The 11,802-nt window shown below is 41.0% G+C and overlaps 1 pseudogene; it reads right to left on the reverse strand.

Annotated features, from left to right (window-relative positions):
- Window positions 1-1,979: 1,979 nt before the first annotated feature.
- Window positions 1,980-10,060, reverse strand: LOC130221863 (protein NLRC3-like; annotated as a pseudogene).
- Window positions 10,061-11,802: the final 1,742 nt, after the last annotated feature.

Here is an 11,802-nt window from a genome sequence, read left to right on the forward strand (position 1 = left end):
TGAGCTTCGCCATCAGGACTGAAAACACTCACAATCTCACAAACACACACACCAGTGTTTCCCAAGCCTGTTCCTGAAGGCACACCAACAGGACACATTTTTAACCCCTCCCTAACCAAACACACCTGAATCAGAACATTAGAAGAGACCTGAGGTTAATGGGTCAGATAAGGGAGACATCCTAAATATGTACTGTTGGTGTGCCTCCAGGAACAGGGTTGGGAGACACTGAACTAAACAACCCATTTTTAAAAATATGGACAGACCCGACATTGGGTTAAATATTTTAATTAAATTTAAATGACACTATGAAACCAATACTTGGGTTAAAACACCGTCCCCAGCATGTTTAGAGTAGTATGGTTCAAAAACACTATAATATTTATTATAAGTTGCTATAGTTCATGTGTGCTAATATAAATATATAATAACAGCTCCCACTTTATATGAATTGTTCTTAATTACTTTGTTTTTACAATTTAATGAATTATTTAGTTTACTTATTATGTACATAAAGTTTTTTAAATTGTACACATTAGCCCACCCATATACACATATAAGTCAGGTATATTGTCAATTTAACCATATGTACTGGACATACAGAGAATCATATAATATAACATATAATATTAATACAAAAAGTAGAATTTTAGAAAGAAATTACAATAAATACAATTATACATAAAATATAATTTAAAAATACATAAAAATAAAACTTTGTAAACAATACAATTACACTTAAGGCTACATGGCAATGAGTGCAAACCAGAGTTGTGCAGATGTAACAGTAATACAATTGTACTATATACCAAACCTGCCCCTAACCCTACCTGTGTCCCACCCCAAGAGCTCCAGAAGTGTTCTGCAATACATTATGAAACTAATAATGTTTAGATACGAATAAGCAAGAACTCAGTTCCTCCTACAGGTGTTTCTCAGAGATGCGATGCCTCATTTCACCACTAGAGAGAGCCATTCTCAACACATTTGATCTGACTGCTGGAATTGTATTGGTTAAGACAGTTTCTGAAGAAAACAATGCACTTCAGTTTAAGTTTATAATGAAGACTTGATTTTTTTATCAAGGCTGCTCATATTTTTATGGTAAAACATTCTCTGTACTTGTTTTCAAATCATTTCTTACTAATTAAGGGAACTAATAATATTGACCTTAGCAGATTTTCATGAATTGTTTTATTTTATTCAGGTCAAGCTAAAAGAAAGAAGAATTCCTCCAGAGGAAACATAATATAGTAAAGTTCTCTGCTTTCTACTAATCATTTAGTGATATCCTTAACAAACTGGATTAAACAAAGTTTAAACTTTAACCCTCTACTGCAGGATTATGATAGATCTATAAAAAATACATTTGACTGTTTTTCTTTTCTGAAAATGTCTTAAGGCTCGTACAACCTGGGACGCTTTTCGTTTGCGTTTATCTTCAGTGTTTATCAAGACATTTTTCTGGATTCAAACCTAATCGATTTTCACTGGCGTCAAGCATATGAGTATGTAAAATCACTTCTTGGCGTTAGATGGCGCTACAGAAATTTAAGCTTCTGACACCCGCTTATAACAGAGAAGAAGAAGAAGACAAAGTTGACACGCTTGTTATGGAGTGTTCAAGTAGCAGCTCCAGCTCTAGTGAAGAAGAAATGATTATTGTTCACCAGAGCAATAAGCAGCTCAACGTTTAACCTACAATCCTTGCACAACCTACAGTTCATATCTGTCATATCTGTTTTAGTAGTACCCAATTTAAACGTGAGATTTTGGAAACCAGATCTAAATTTAGCGGGAACAGTCTGGTCAGGTAGAAAATTATTCTAGGTGGGCAGCAGGTGAAAAAAGACTGAATATACAACAGGAGTGGTGGGGTGTGGAGTAAAACCTGGCAGGAGCAGGACTAAAAAATGAGTCCCGTGCAGACCTCTACAGTGCACAAAGATTATCGGGAAATAAGCGTTTTAAAACTTCAGTACCGACTGGTACCAATACTTTTGACAACTTTAGTTCAGACACAGAATAAACAGAAAATACCACAAGAACTTTAAGAACAGACAGAGATTCATTCACATGAACTCCTGCTCCATCTCAATTTGAATCGTGACATATTTTAATACATTTTTATACTGTTTGCAGTTCAGCCTGACATCAATCATCACTTATGCAAATCCATTTAGTGCCTCAGCAGGAACTGAAATAAAAGGTGAGCTGTTTTATCAGAAATGGTTCAGATATTGCTCAAAGACACTGAGAAATCATACACTCTGAATCCAGCATAGAGGGGTTCGGTGAACGTGGTGTTGAATGTGTGTAAGTGTGTGAGTGTGTGTGTGTCAGAGACACTGTAGAATGACAGAGAGCCGGACGGCACGTCCAGAAAGACACCGACTCTATTAGAGGGCGGTGAAGGAGCAGATAAATCAGTTCTGTCATTATTATGACAAACAACATAACTATTATCAGAGCAGAAGAGACTCCAGGATTTAGCGTTCCATCCAAACACACAGTCACTCACTCCTTTCCTGCTGATTCCTCTGGATGCCACGGCTATACCAGTCACCCGTCCGTTCCATTCAGCCTCCCAGTAACAGCGTCCAGTCAGAGTCTCTTTACACAGGACCTGAGGATAAGTATCGAACCGCTCCGGATGATCAGGATACTGCTGAGGATCTTTCATATGTGTCACTTTCCTGTTTCCCTCAGAAAGCTGAAGTTGAGCGTTCGCTGTGTTTGGATCCAGTGTGAGATCAACCGCATCTAAACACAAGAAGAGAGATGAGAAGAAAACATACAGAATGAGCTTTCAGCGGTCTCGGTCATAAGTGTTTCACAAACTAATTTTGAGAGGAGCACGTGATATGATTGATCGTGACTGGTCCCCCATCCGTAATCATTAGCAAGCCAATCAGATCATTCAAAACTCATGACATAAATATGCCATCTAACATTACCCCCTTATCTTCATTTTTTGAAGACCTTAATGTTTTGGTGACTTTCATTTTTTGGCAGTCGATTCCTCTAGGGCTGCCGTTGATAATTAAGGAATAGGCTGAATGATTACGGGGAGTTCTTGAGAACTACCTGATCTCCAACCCTCGTACATGATCATTGACCAGGCGGGAGCCCTGGGCTCAATTATTTCCAAGCTCAGGGTCCTCCCCGTGCCAAACCTACTAACATTATAAAGCAATGTCTAAGTGTGAATTCTTGAATGGAAAGTGCTAATAATTTAGGCTGAAACTGTGGTTAAGCAGAATAGATGTTACACCTCAGGAATACATTGTTTTCTAATATTCAATAGACCAGAGGCAGTTAAGGCCTTGCTATACGTCAAATTAAATCCCAGAATGAAATGAAAGGACATTATTTTGAACACAAACAAACAAACTTTTTGGGATCATTTCGGCAGTTTGAAAAATGTATCTGCACAAGTACGATCACCCCTGGAGAGATATTAAAGACTTCGATGGTGTCACACATTGGATGAGATGTTCACTTTACCATGCCACAGTTAGTGGACAACAATGATGCCATTCGGTGTCTGTCCACGGCAAACAGAAAACAATGTAAAGATGTGACAAGGGGCATCTCTCAGCTGCCATCGTTATGTTTGAGGGTACATGCGAGCAGCGAAATATATTTACAACCCTGCCTACTGCATTAAGAGGGTGTTGGAAGGTTTAAAAACAGTATGCTGTCACTAAACCTTTCCCAACTTCTTTTTGCCCTCAAAATAATACTCTGTTTTAAGCATTCCCTGGCATATTCTTCTCAGATCAATGTGTGTTTAAGAGAAACAAGACCTACATTTCCTTAATCCTGGTAGGATCCTAGAATGGCCTCCATGTTCCAACCTAGAAAGTAAATGAATACAAACATTATTTTTCAATGACAGAAGAAAACACCTTGCCAAGGAACTCTCAAAGAACCTAAGACAAAGGTTTATTATTTTATTATTAGATCAGCCGAACTGATGATCGTTTGTATTCTGTTACTGCCCACATACTTGAGTTTCTGCAGTGTGTAGTGTGGATCCTCCAGTGTGTGTTGGAGCAGCTGGACTCCTGATTGTCCTGGGTGATTGTAGCTCAGATCCAGCTCTCTCAGGTGTGAGGGGTTTGAACTCAGAGCTGAAGACACAAAACCACAGCCTTCCTCTGTCACCATACAGCCAGACAACCTGCAGACACACAGGCACATTAAAAATCTACAGACACACATAGATCATGTACAGACAGACAAAACATGACTTGATTTAGAGGTAGTATAAAACCCTAACTTCAAATAATCATGTTTCAAAATATGGATGTCTTACTTCAGTATCTCCAGCTGACAGTTTGGACTCTTCAGTCCATCAGAGAGCAGCTTCACTCCTGAATCCTGCAGGTCATTGTTACTCAGGTCCAGCTCTCTCAGGACACAGTTTGAGGATTGAAGAACTGACGACACAATTTCACAATCCTGAGCAGCGAGATTACAGCCAGCAAGACTGAAAGAAGAGGAAAATATATAAGAATTCAGTTTTACCTAAAAGAAACTCAAGATCTATCGATACAATAGCAGAATTGGCATTCAGAAAGGTCTCTCCACTGTAAAATGTTTAAACACTCACAGAGCTCTTGTGCAGTTGCTGACGGCTGGTATCAGTCTTCTTCTGCCCTCATCTGATGTGTTGTATTTCTGGAGCTCCAGCTCATCCAGCACCTCCTCTGACATCTGAAGCATGTAGGCGATTGTTGAGCAGTGAGCAGGAGAGAGTTTCTTCTCTGACTGTTTGTCTGATTTCACAAACTCCTGAATCTCTCTGGACAGAGTCTGATCTTTCACTTCCAGCAGACAGAGGAACAGATTGATGGATCTTTCAGTGGAGAGTCCATGTCCATCTCTTATCTTCTCTTTAATGTACTGTGTGCTTCTCCTGATGCTCTCTGAGCTCTTCTCTGTGTGTATCAGTAGATCCTGTAAGAGTCTCTGATTGGACTCCAGTGAGACGCCCAGCAGAAACCGCAGGAACAAATCCAGATGACCATTCTCACTCTGAGTGGCTTTATCTACTGCACCTTTATGCAGATTATGTAATACATCAATAAAGTGTAGCGTGTCAACATTTTTAATTATATAATGGTAAAACACATAGAAAGCAGCGAGGAACTCCTGAATGCTCAGATGGATGAAGCTGTAGACTTTCCTCTGATGAATCACAGATTCCTCCTTAAAGATCTCAGTGCAAATCCCAGAATACACTGAGGCGTCAGAGACGTCTACGCCGCTCTCAATCAGGTCCTCCTCATAGAACATCACATTGCCCTTCATCAGCTGTTTGAAAGCCACTTCAGCAAGTTTGACAATCACTTCTCTGTTGGACTGCAGGAGTTTCTCTGGATCTCTCTCTTCATACTTCTGATTCCTCATGTTGATCTGAATCAGCAGGAAGTGGATGTACATTTCAGTCAGAGTTTGAGGGATTTCTGCACTCAGATCTTCTTCCAGGAGCTTCTGAAGCACGGTGGATGAGATCCAGCAGAAGACGGGTATGTGGCACATGATGTGGAGGCTTCTTGCTCTTCTGATGTGTGAGATGATTCTGCTGGCTTGATGCTGCTCACTGATTCTCTTCCTGAAATATTCCTCCTTCTGAGGCTCAGTGAATCCCTGAATTTCTGTCAGACGCTTGATGTATTTGGAGGGGATCTGATTGGCTGCTGCTGGTCTGGAGGTGATCCAGATGAGAGCAGAGGGAAGCAGCTCTCCTTTCATCAGCTTTGACATCAACACAGCCACTGATGAAGTCTCAGTCACATCACAAACTTTCTGAGCGTCTGAAAACATCAGTGTGATTCTGCTTTCATCCAGACCATCAAAGATGAACACAACTTTACACTCCTCATAAATCTTGGGCTCCAGATCTTCAAGTTCAGGATGAAAGTCCAGCAGAAGTCTGTGAAGACTGTACTGATGATCTCTGATCAAGTTCAGCTCTCGAAATGGAAGCACAAACATGAAATCTACATCCTGATTGGCTTTTCCCTCGGCCCAGTCCAGAATGAACTTCTGCACAGAGACGGTTTTTTCCGATTCCAGCGATGCCTTTAGTAAGAACAGTCTTGATTTGCTCTTTCTCCTCTTTAAAGATGTCATTGCAGTAGATTGGAGTGTGTTGTGAGTGTTTTGTTCTGGCTGTTTTCTCCATCTGTAAAACCTCATGTTCTTCATTCACTCCTTCACTCTCTCCCTCTATGATGTACAGCTGGGTGTAGATCCTGCTCAGGAGGGTTTCAGTCTCTTGGAGTTTTACTCCCTCAAATAATCTCTCATATTTGTTCTTCATGATGGTTTTGTGCTGGTCTTTAACTCTCTGTACTTCATCATATACAGATTTCTCCAGGATTACAGAGTTCTCCTGCTGGTCTGCTCTTTTGAAGCAGTGAGCAGAACCAGCAGAACTGGATCCCCGTCTCCATCTCTTTCTGCGTGGAGGACAGTCAATGTCTTCTGTAGGTCTGGACTTGCAAACTCCTCGTCTGGACTGACTCTGGATCAGATTATCTTTCTTTCTGTTGAGTCAAATGAGAAATATCAATTCTCAATCACAATAAAAATCAAGTGAGTTAAGGACAACATATGTTACCAAAGAAGTCCTTCATACAACTTAAAAGATATCACTCAGGATAAGATTTATACAAGAAAATCTGTATTTATGCTGTTTTTCAGTATTAGCATTTTGTCTTACCCAAGGTCAGAGGTCACAGCTCCATCGCTGATGTTAGGAGGCATAACTAAAGATGCAGTACTCTTCATAGATACATAGCTGGGGTTTGGAGAGGCTGGTTTGTGATTATTCAGCCTCCTGACAACAACCAATCCTCAATCAGTCTGTATTCATGTATTTAATGAGATCTATTAAACATAAGTTGTTTGTTTTACCTGGGGTCAGAGGTCACAGCTCCATCACTGATGTTAGGAGGCATAACTATAGATGTGTTACTCTTCATAGACACACAGCTGGCTTCTGGAGATGCTTCTTTGTGATTATTCAGCCTCCTATAGCATTAATCAAAAGAATCAATCAATCCCTTTGTACGTTTTTAATGAAGTGTAATTGGTATTAGGGATTTCTCTCACCTGGGGTCAGAGGTCACATCTCCTTCACTGATGTTAGGAGGCATAACTATAGATGTGTTACTCTTTACAGACACACAGCTGGCTTCTGGAGAGGCCGTAGTTCCCCTCAGCTCCTCCGTCAGACTCATTTTAAAGGTGGTGTTTTTATCATCCAGCATTGCGCGGTGTTATGGTTCTGAGAGGAAGAAGCCATGTGCAGGGTGAGTGGGAACAAGGCAGTGATGACAAATCCTAAAGGGAGTTTAAAGGGGATAAAGAAAAAGTAAACAATGTGATGAATTCACGAAATAACTACAACAAAGACAAGAGGGAAACTAGACTGGGTAAACAATGTTCAACTCCTCCTGGGACATTCCCATTCACGAGTTGTCAAGTGTCAAAGTCATGATCATGACGTCAGTTCAAGTCTCTGTTGTTGCACAAGGTGGGATTGTACCTTCGTTTGATAAATTCCAGGAAAATACAGGAGGGTTTGATAACAGTACATTGCGATTTGGTTTGGGTCACCCTGACGAGAATTTCGGGGGGTACCTTGATGTCAAAAAGACATCAAAAACTTTTCATTCATTCATTCGTTTGCTTTTCGGCTTAGTCCCTTTATTAATCCAGGGTCACCACACTGGAATGAACCACCAACTCATCCAGCATATGTTTTATGCAGCAGATGCCTTTCCAGCAGCAACCCAGCACTGGGAAACATCCATACACACTTATTCACACTCATGCACTACGGACAATTTAGCTTATCCAATTCTCCAAGGAAAAACTACCATACAAAACTATGGCCAGTGGTAATGTATGCCAGTGAAACGTGGGTATTGAGAACTCTGGACGAACGGCTTCTTAACGCATGGGAGAGGAAGATCCTAAGGAGGATTTATGGACCGAATCCTGACCAAGGTGAATGGCGGATAAGGGATAATACAGAAGTGGCAGACATGTATGCGAAGCAAAGCCTAGTCACGGAAATAAAGAGGAACCGTATAAGATGGCTGGGCCACTTAGAGAGACTCCCCAAACAAACTGTTAAAAGAGCAAACAAGCTAAAACTATAAGGAAGGCGACGTCCTGGTACGCCACGGAAGAGCTGGTTAGATGACGTAGAAGATGATCTAAGTACCCTAAGAGAGCATGCTTGGAGAAAGCAGGCTTTGGATCGGGAAGGCTGGAGAGGAGTGGTGGAAGAAGCCAGGGCTCTAAACGGGTCGTAGCGCTGCCGGAGGAAGAAAAATTCCCCTATAGCACATGTGTTTGGACTGTGGGGGAAACCAGAGCACCCGGAGGAAACCCACGCAGACACAGGGAGAATTGACCAACTGAGGCAATTAACGCGGCCGAGGCTCGAACCAGTGACCTTCTTGTTGTCAGGCAACAATGCTACCAACTGCGCCACCCATAAACATTTTTAAAAAAAGCTAATTGATTTGATGCCAATTGCCTACTTGATAATTGCCTAAGCTTGATTTCATTCATTTTCCTTCAGCCTAGTCAGCTTAGTTTTCAGGGGGTACCAAATTGGAATGAACCACCAACTCTACCGGCATATGTTTTACGCAGCGGATGCCTTTCCAGCCACAACCCAGTACTTGGAAACACCCATACACTCTTATTCTCTCACACACACACACACACACACACACAGTTATAGCCACCCTATTAAATTAATTTGCATTCTTTAAGTTTTTATGCCATGCTTGATGTCCCTTTTACTGTTTAGCTTTTCCGCTGCCGACAGTAGCCTTACTTGATAGTTGTGGTGTATGTTCTGATCAACATCATTCTAGCTCAAATAAGAAATCTGCACAGACTTATCACATCTTTTGCACTCATTATTTTAAATGTAGATAAGCATCAAGAGCGTGCAAACAGAGAGAGGAAGCGATGCCTCAATCACTTCTAGATTGCAAAATCAAATAATTCAACTCGAGCGAAAGATTCCCGTGAGGTGAAAAACTTCCCTCAAGTCAACTATACGAGTGATGTGGGGCTCCACGTTTTGGTGTAAAACTATAAGCCTAATTGTAACATAAACTGTAAGCTTATCCCTTAAATCTGATCGTCTGATTGGATTGTCGTTCCAGCAACAACACAGATGTCCTCCTTGGGGGAAATCACACCAAACCTGGTGATGTACTGTACACTGTACTGAACACTAAGCTACGACTTACTCTGTGCTAAATATTTTCCCATCCTACACCACTACTAGAAAAACTGGTTTACAAGAGAAACATCACAGATCACAAGGTCCATGAAAGCATTTCACAACTGTTCCTGTAAGTGCAGCAAACATTAAATAGATTATATTAAATAAAATCAATTCTCTGGATGAATAAGTGACCCAAAAGAGACTTTCGAGAAGAAGCATAATTAAATCCACACTCAGTCCACCTGGTATGATTTTCTAAAGGGTTTTAAAAGTACTTTATAGTGTACTATATACTATTTCTTTTCTCATTTTAATTGTAAGGTAATAACTTGTACCCTAAATAAAGTTGCTTTAGAATGATAATTATTGTAAAAAGCGCTATACAAATAAACTCAACCTGAATTAAACTTTAACAAGCCTTTTATAAAGCCAATTACAGTTAAACCATTGTAAAACCATCAAGTGTCAAAAAAGTTTGGCAAATAGTTTGGTGTAATTTGTAGGTAAATACTTTTAAGTAATCTACCTTACAATCACGGCACTAAATACCACTGAAAAAGGCTCTTTAGGTGAACCCTTTAGCCAGTTGTTTAGCCATTCACATCAGGTGAATTATACACAGCTGAAACACAATCATATCAATATTAAACCGTATGAGCTGTAATATGACACATAGCTTTAGACATATACATACCACGAGAGATTATCCACCTGGCTAATGATGTTTCTCAGTCCATTTCCTGGTCAAAGAAAGTGGCATTATCATTTTACCCTCAGACCTGTTCTACTTCCTCAACTCTCTTTTTTCAAGACGCATGCTTTGAAAAGAATCTGGGCTGCTTGCTGTTTAGAGGGCGTGTTCAGGTGTGTTGCTGTTGTTAAGCAACTGAGGCTATTGTAGAGCCACACCAAGCTTTCACTTTCTCAACTGTTTTTTGCCTTGTCTCCCATAATGTCTGCATACACACAAAATTAGTGAAACTGACTACAAATGAAGCAGTCTACTATGTGGCGCTGTAATCCAGACAGCTACACAAACAACAGAAGATTCCAGGCCTGCATTCCAGTCCAATTTGTTATGCCCTTGACTCGCTAACTTCTCTTGATCTCATCTCTACAGATGTACGTCATTGATTTTAGGTGGAATCCAGTTGGTGTATGACCTAATCCAGGAGTGTCCAAACTCTATACTAAAGGGCCACTTTGCAGAAGAGTTTCACTCCAGCTCCAATTAAACACATATGAGCCAGCTAATTTAGGTCTTACATACTAGCAGCTTCCAGGTAGGTGTGTTGGAGCTAATTTGGAGCTAAACTCTGCAGGACAGTTGTATCTCCATGACTGAATTTGGACACTCCTGCCCTAATCTGAGCGTCCTTCGGAAGATATTGGAGCATAGGGATGACCCCTTCCAAATTGAGTGGAGTGTGTGAGACCAAACAACCTCCCGGCTCAAAGGATCGCGGCCTTCAGTGTCCATCAGTTGTATTTGTCAAAAACCTTCATTCCAAGTGCCCTTAGAAGTTGACCACTTTGAGCACTTCGCTTTGAGATAATATTTCAATATGGCAGCCATGATTTTCTTCACTCCAATGTGGCCTTCAGAGGGAGGTATAGTACATCTCTTTTGGAATGCACCATATGTCAAGTGTCTACTACTGGTGGAGCATCTGAATGGGTTTAAATTGAGTGCCTTAAACCCTTGAGCACTTGGTAACTGCGACATCACAATTGCATTGCATTCTGGGACATTCTAGGTGCTGTAGTGGACATTTGAAGACGACTCGCTCCCTAGGTCAAAATCGAGAGATAGAGAGTATGTCCATGTGAACTTCCCTCATTCACTTGATAAATGGTGGCTGGGATTCCCTCAAGGGTACAAGGGAAGAGAAGATTGGAAGTGCATTTCTAAAAGTGGACTGAAACACAGCCCCAAATGGGATGTATCGCCCTCCTGAAAGGCACTTCAGAATGAAACTGGACAGTCCTGCCCTAATCTGAGGGTCCCTCGGAAGGGATTAGGGAAATAGGAATGACCCCTTCTGAATTGAGTGGACTGTGGTCCTTTAGTGTCCATCAGTTGTATTTTTCAAACTCCTTCATTCCAAAGGGCCCTTAGAAGTGGACCACTTTGAGCACTTCGCTTTGAGGTAACATTTCAATATGGCAGCCATGATTTTCTTCACTACAAAGTGCCCTTTGGAGGGTGATACTGTACATCCCTTTTGGAATGCACCATATGTCAAGTGTCTACTACTGGTGGAGCATCTGAAATGGTTTAAATAGAGTGCCTTAAACCCTTAAGACATCACAATCACATTGCATTCTGGGACATTCTAGGTGCTGTAGTGGACATATGAAGACGACTCGCTCCCTAGGTCAAAATTCGAGGGATCGAGGGTATGTCCATGTAAACTTCCCTCATTCACTTGATAAATGGTGGCTGGGATTCCCTCAAGGGAACAAGGAAGGCAAGTTTGCAAGTGCATTTCTAAAAGTGGCCGTAGTGTATGAGTGTGTTTGGGTGT

This window comes from Danio aesculapii, chromosome 1 (genome assembly GCF_903798145.1).
Source record: "Danio aesculapii chromosome 1, fDanAes4.1, whole genome shotgun sequence".
Classification (NCBI taxonomy): domain Eukaryota; kingdom Metazoa; phylum Chordata; class Actinopteri; order Cypriniformes; family Danionidae; genus Danio; species Danio aesculapii.